This window comes from Passer montanus, unplaced genomic scaffold, assembly GCF_014805655.1.
Source record: "Passer montanus isolate IOZ18808 unplaced genomic scaffold, ASM1480565v1 scaffold23, whole genome shotgun sequence".
In the NCBI taxonomy this organism is placed as follows: domain Eukaryota; kingdom Metazoa; phylum Chordata; class Aves; order Passeriformes; family Passeridae; genus Passer; species Passer montanus.
The window spans coordinates 8,443,390-8,451,295 of NW_024366926.1; positions in this window are offsets into that span (position 1 = coordinate 8,443,390).

Genomic DNA, 7,906 nt, shown 5'->3' on the forward strand with positions numbered 1-7,906 from the left:
TTATAATAGGCTACACTTGGTAAGAGAAAAATTCTTCTCTTCCTTCCATACTGGGACAGTACCTTCAGGGCCTCAAGCATGACACAGGGCATACTCCATATCAGCTAAGCATGGCACACAAGCCAAGCCATAAATCCAGTGCAATAGGTTGTTTTAGCATCAAAAGCACTTGCAGCACTTATTGTCCACCACTCCAAACTTTAGCAAAGTCACCTCAAAGTCTTTTACTTTACAGTGTTCTTTACATAAAAATACAGTGATATATCACAGACTAGAGATAAAAAGCACATCAACATTTTAAAACCAAAACATTTTGGAGGAAGAAAGTTGTATTGAAACTAATCTGCTACACATTTTACACATACAATACAAAACTGAGTTTTTACAACAACATATGGAAAGTATCTAAACCAGTAAGACAATGACTTTCATAAATCACTCCAGGTTCCAAGTTTAAATTATGTCATGTTCCCTCTCTCATGGGATATTCACTGCATCTCATACAAACTCGTGGTTATGTGTGCACTGTATTCCTAACTTTATAGGGAATGATGTCATATCAACACATAGAGCATATGTAAAATGAAGAGTAAACACTGCTTTACATGACTCTGACCAGATGAACCCACACACTCCCCATCACTTCCTTTTGGCTTAAGGGATTCTTCATTCCCTTTTTACATGATTTATTAAATGGATTCACCAAAACTTTGGGGGATTCCTCTTTAGACTTTTTTTTTTTTTTTTTGCAGCACACAGCAGGTTGCAGTGTCCAAGAACAATGTGGGACAGAAATCCCATTTCCTAAATCTCAGGAACATAAAGGCCTCAGGTTCATACAAGACAAAGTACAATTGCTGATGAGTACAATGAAGATTTATGGGATTTTGATCAAAAGCCTGTTAAAATGTAGTTATGACAGCTGCTTGTGACTAGACCTACCTTTTCTTCAGGTCACAGAGAGATTTACTGGACAAACTAAATTTTTAGTATCAGTTTTTTGTTTCGTCTTCAAAAGCTACAGCCTTGCATATTTCTCTCCTAAGAAAAAAGTAAAAAGAGGGTATATGACAAGTTAATGCTCCAATTTTATCTCCTGTTGTCAATAAATGTCCACATGTTCATACTGTTTGTATGGTCTCAAATGACCATCTCAAACTAACAGAACTTTGCCCAGTGATTTGAGATAATAAAAATGTAGTTTTAATATATTTCTATTAAATGATCCTTTAGTGAAGTTTTAGTGAAGGCAAGATAAAAAAAAGCAGAAACTTTACAGTGCTGGCATTGAACATACATGTATTTGAATATTACATTATTTCAGAATTTTTATTGTTGAACACATAACAGGAATATAATCCTTTGACAGGATGCTGCACCTACTACTACTGCTGCTGCTACTACTTTAGTTATCTGTGAACTGACTGAACTTGTTCTGGAATACTGTCACATGATAAACACACAATCCTAAAACTCAGTTCACATGAGGACCACAATTCAGTAGGAATCATATACCCATCTGTATAATTCAATTGAATGCAGTAAAATAAACATTCTTTTTCATATCTCTAACAAGATATTTATTAATTGATGCTGCCACTGATTTGCTTCAACATTTAAATCTGTATGGTTCAGACCTCCTTTGACTCTAGCAACCACAGATTGTTCAATGTGGTCAGAACAAAGTGCAGTAAATTTCTACAGGACCATTTTTCCTAAAATGTTAGCTGTTTATTTCCAGTGACCTGGATTTGAATCCACTTTTAATTTGAAATTATTATGTAGTAGCCAGAATTTAAAGAGAAATAAATGTGCTGTCAGTCTGAATTCCAGAGATGTCCCTGGTTTTCTACCTGAGACCACAGATTCTCATAAAATAGCATTTGTCTTCCTTTTCAAATCCTGGACAAAGTGAAAAACATCAAAGCTCAGACAAAAAAATACTATATTCACCTTTAATTTAAGATGAAATTTGGATATACAGGACCTAGGCAAAGCACAGCCACATTGTAATAAAGGTAAATCAATAAACCACAACTCTATAAAAAGATAAAGAAAAAAAACCCAACAGTGTTATTTCCTAAGCAAGATATGGTATCTTTTACTTTACTAGCAGTAAAAAATGCAGGTTCCTCCAAAGGTGACATGATCTGTCTCATACTTTCAGATCAACTTTCTGGAAGTAACCAACAGCTTCACTGGAAACTTTGTGCCATCTCCCAACAGGAGTAAACAGGTGAGTGGACAAGAACTACGTGGACATAAAACCAGCTACCTGGAAATAAAAATTCTTGTTCATGCAGGTGCATATAAATGATATTCTGAAGCACAGCTTTGAAATTCATGCTACAGATCTGCCTCTCTGGTTTTTGTGTGTACAGCCAAATTGAATTCCTTGGATAACTTCCTTTTCCCTCATTAAACTGTGTCAGCTTGCACCATAAAGAATGAGGTAAGGAAAACTTTTCCCCTTTTTAACCTAACATAGATGAATTTTTCTATATAATATCACTCAAATATATAAACTGATTGAGTAGCTAAAATGTAGGTAGTGGCTTTACATTGTTAAAGGGTACATATATAAGAAACATCATGCTAATTTTTATTACATTTAATGGAACTAGAAGATTATTATTTAAGCCATGACAAAATACTATTGCTCTGCTTTTCTGACATCTATTTCCCTTCAGTGAGACTAGACACATGAGTGCAAATGAGTCCAAATTTATCACTTTTTCTTGGAATTATCTTTTGCATCCTTTTCTGCTGATGATCCACCAGCTCCTCCAATGCAGTCCCTGAGCAACCTCACTTCCTCCCCTAAATGGAGGGACCAGAAAAATTCCTGGATGTAAGGACTGTAAAACCCCTTTCCAACCCTTTATTAGGAGGTCATGCCAATAATTCCATAGTGAAAATGTAAGGGTTTCCTTTAAACCACAACCCCAACATTGGATTGTTACATTCCTGTAACAGAGGGAAAGAAAGGCATTTTTCCATTTAAAATATCTCTTGTCTAGACTGTACCCAGAGGATGATATTTATCACAAAACAATCAGGCAAACAATTTTTTAACTCTAGGACACTGAAAAATCTGAAAGTTTCAAGTTGTGGGGATGCAGTTTCAAAGTTAGACTCTTTCTTATTTCTCTCCCCTCTTTCCTATTCAAAAGCTAAAGAATTCAGAGATTAAAAAATTTCTATGCAAACAAACCCCCAGTGGACACAAAGCACTATTTCCAAAAAAAGTAATGGTTTGGATATATGTGAAATGATTGGCACAGAGTTCAAGAGCTTCCCTGACTCAACTGCTGAAAATTACACTCTTTGCCATGCCTTATGTAAATTTTTCATATTGTTGTTAACTTTTCATTTTGGAAGTAAATTATACTATATAACCAGCACCTCAGCTTGTAAACCTGTCACTGATTTTTTTTATTTCTCCCAAGAATCACAGATGATTCAAGTGACCAAAACTAAACATACTGAATGAAGTCTAAGAAATTAGCCCAAGTTCTATAGTTTTTTTACAAACCTGGAGGACATTTGTTGAGCAGTGGGTGTGATCAAAAGGATCTGTATCCACAGACACAAAGGACAAGTTTCATTGCTCATTGTCCCAGACAAAATAAAACAAACAAACAAACAAACAAAAAAACCCCTAACAAACCAATTTTGTTTAAAGACAGTAATCCAAAACTATCAGGAGAAAAAGATGAGGACTTTAAATGCCCTCACATAGTCCATTACCTCTCTAAAAATAAATATGAAACACAAAATATCACATTGCACATTCAAAAAATAACCTACCTTACCTTGTACTTCTATGCTACCTTGGGCCATTGATGAGCATCCTCATAAACCACCCCTCATCAGCAGCACCTGGCAAGTTTTAGAGCGTTCTGGGATAAAAACAGGAAGGGGTGGATCAATTTATTTGACACTTAAAAATAAATCTAATTCACCCAGGGATTAATGGCAGAATTTTTGGGTCAAAGAATTTTGCCCACAGAGAGATACAAGATAAATAGTTGCAAATCAGATTTTGATGAACTTTTAGTCCCGATTTTCATTATAGAGAAATTACCACATTTAAAAATCACATTTTAAATCCCTGAATATCACAGAATCAAAAAGGGTTTCTTCAGTGAATGGTTGTTTTAGGTGTCCCAGATGAAATATATTTTAGTCTTTTTTTAAGCCCAGGTTTTGACAATAAGTTAAAACTCACTAATTAGGCATGAAACATCCTCACTGAACTTGCAGGTTCTTGATAGACTTCATAGCGAGCTGTCAACCTCATGTGAATCTCTGATGCAATCAAGGTCTCACTACGTCTAGAATTGTAAACTTTTCAGTAGTTTTTGTCATTTTAGTGTCAAAATTATATTTTAGTGAAAATAAAGGCATTTCTTAACAAAAATGTTTAAGTAAAACAGAATTAAGGCTGAGAATACATTGTTCTTTAAAATACACATCTCTTGACTGTAAAAAAAATCTGGCAATCTGTAGTTAAGCTCCTTATCTTTCATCCTGTAACTTTCCTGTGTTTCAAACTGTTTATGCCAACTCTCTACCCCAGCTTCTGACTTCCACACTGGACAGCAGATTACTCTCCTTTGGTGCCTTCAAACATTGAAGGGAGCTTGATGTCTGGAGCCAGGCTGTTCTAGTGGAAGTAGTATGGATGGGACAGACTAAACTTTGACATTGGACTCACTTTGAAGATGCAGGTTTCTACTGAACTTCCTTAACTACAGGCACAAAGCATTTTCAAAGAGATGAAGAGTAAATCTCTGCTCAAACTGCTTGGATATCTTCATCTACATGCCAAGAAATTTCAGAGCCAAGAAGAAAAAAACATGCCAGAGTTAAACAGAAATGAAACTGGCTACATAGCTTGTGTAGTTTTTGCATTTTTCTCTCACTGTCTTTGCCACTGATTGGTACCATTTCGTTTCAGCTGCCTTGGGCACTGCTCCATTCACTTTCAAATTAATTGTCACAGTGGCCAAAATTATTCTGTACTGAGATCCTCAGTCTATTTGAGAGATCCTATACATTCAGATCATCTGCACCTTTTACAGCTATCCAAACTAGAACAAACCTCTGGATATTTTGAGATTCACTCATCACCATGTTATTACTTCTCACACACTCAGTGTTAACCAGTATATTATATGAAGTAAACTTTGTTACCTATTGTTATGTGTACCCATGAAATACAACATGAAGTAAAATGCAGAGAATACAGCTGCACTCAACTTTAGTTCTAGGGCTCTACACAGTTTTGTCAGATTTGATGATATCTAATTGATGAACTCGAATTCCATTGAAATACTCTTCCTCTTGTTCATGCTCAGAAACCTTGCCTATGCATTATTTTTTTTAAACACACTCTATTAGGAGACAGAAGGTGGATGACAGCTTTATCTTTAAACTGCCTGTCTGTCCAAGAGCTGAACCGTGCTCCATCTCACATTGCAAAGGGCAGATTGATGGAAACAGGGTGACTTCCTAGCATAGGAATTCTCAGCTATAAGCATTAAATAAAAAAAATCCAACAACAATCATTTCATTTTCCACTATTTTGCCATGCTGAGACATGGGACACTACGTATCTTCAGCAAGGAATGTTACACACATAAACACAAAGCTAAATGTGATGGGTAAGCAGCACAACTCCCTGAAAGGTGGCTATAGGTAGGTGGGGGTTGGTCTCTTTCTCCAGGCAGCAGCTGACAGAACGAGAGGACACAGCCTCAAGCTGCATCAAGGGAAATATAGGTTGGAGATTAGAAGAAAGTTTTTGCAGAAAGAGTGATGAAGTACTGGAATGGTCTGCCCCAGGAAGTGGTGGAGTCACCATCCCTGGATGTGTTTAAAAAGAGATTGGATGTGGCACTCGGTGCCATGGTTTATTTGAGGTATTTGGGCATGGGCTGGACTCAATGATCTTGAAGGTCTCTTCCAACCTAGAGATTCTGTGATTCTGTGAATCTGTGAATTCTGTGACATGGATCACAGGGAAGTCTGGTCTGGCATGGGGAAAGCCCAGCTGAATAGTCAAATTAGTTTTTTCTCAAAACCAGAACAAGATCCTAGATGGGTGTATAGCTACTTATTAACTCACTGAGCCAAGCACATCACCTTAAGGCATGGTAGGTGGGTCAGCACCCAAAAACCTTAAAATTGTCCTCTCACCTGCTGATCTCTTGCCTGTGGGAGCAAGGTGCACCTGGGGGCAGCAGGGGGGGGAGTTTTCCCTTTTCCAGTTTGTGGCAGGATGGGGCAGCGAGGCTGGGAGCCACACGGACACGGCAGGGTCTGAGACCACCCACAAGCTTGTTCACACATGTGGAGAGCAGCAAGTGCATGGCACTGACCTGAAGAACACTTCAGAAGTAAACCAGCAATTTAGAGAGGGAAGGGAGGGACTTGTTTTGGGATGGAGGTTTTTCTTTGTGTTTGGTGGGTTCATGTTTGTTTACTTGTTTGAAAGTGACACTTCATATATAGAAAGCAATTATTTAATACTCCTATATGAAGTTAAAAGGTCTAAATCTGTTGACTTAATAGCAGCATCAATTTACTCTGACCAAGAATTATATAAATATATTTTTATTAAAACTGTAGTAGCATGAGCTACAGAATTCCTCTTTTTTCCTGTGATCTTATTCCAATTGCTCACTGCTGGATCATTTAAAGCATTACTAGTCTGGAATTTTTAACTCTCCTTCTATTTCTAACCAAAATTATAAAATTACCCATAAAATTAACCAAAGAGAATATTTTTGCAGTAAGTAAATGCAAAAGGCTCTGAAGGTCTAAAAAAATGTTACGAAAAATAAGATAGACATGCCTATATCATCTAAATTTGAAATCTTCTATTGTTGGTTTAGACATGGAGGCTATTGTTAAAGAAAGTGGAAGCAGTTTGGAAGAAGGGATGTCATAAGTGCAGACAGCAATTTTTTTCAGTCTCACTGAATTTTGTGGTGATTAGTTTGATCTTGAGGTGTTTCATGTACAATGAAAGTGGACTGAAAGCAACTGAGACTGGTTTAGACCTAAAAAAGTTAGGAGATCTGCACTGGACCCTAAAAAACAGACAACTGGAAGACTGAACTTTATTGTGAAAGGAACACAATACAATTCTCATAACTTCCCTTTAACTTTATGAAGATTTCATAAACCCTCCCTTTCATTTTTCAGCAATATGAAATATGCAATAAATTAAAACAGCTACTTGGAGGTGCTTGCATTATTTCACGAGGGTATCCATTAACAGTATCTTTAAAAAAACACTATTCCTGGTTGCATTCCATTCTCTTGAAAGAAAGTATCAACATTTTCTAGGCTTAACATAGCTTTTTTTCAACCTTCCATAAGATCAATGATAATGATAATAATAACAGTAATAATAAAGTTTACCCTCATTTTCTCTTGCTCCTCCAAACTAAAAGAAAATATTACATTAGCCTCCTCCTGAACTCTGTGGCTGGTGAAAATAGCCAGGACATGTCTCTAAAATTTTATTCCTTATAACTGGTTCACCAATATTATTTTTATGGTTGTAATAAATTGTTTTGCCTGACACAGTTTTAATAAGGATAGATGTCCTTCCAATTTGATTTTGGATATCATAAAAAGGTCCTTCATTCTATAAAAATGAGGGGTTTTTACAATTAAGAAACTTAAGACTCCATAACAAAATGAAGATACGTTCCTTCACATATTCACAAGACAAATATTTTGGAAGAACATCCAGATAAAACTGGAAACACATCTATTTTTCAATGTTATTTATAGATACAAATGAATATGCTCCATTGAATTACTTATGTATTCTGTATGATCTGTGTCTAATTTAAAACATAAAATCACTAGCATTCCAACCCAGCTC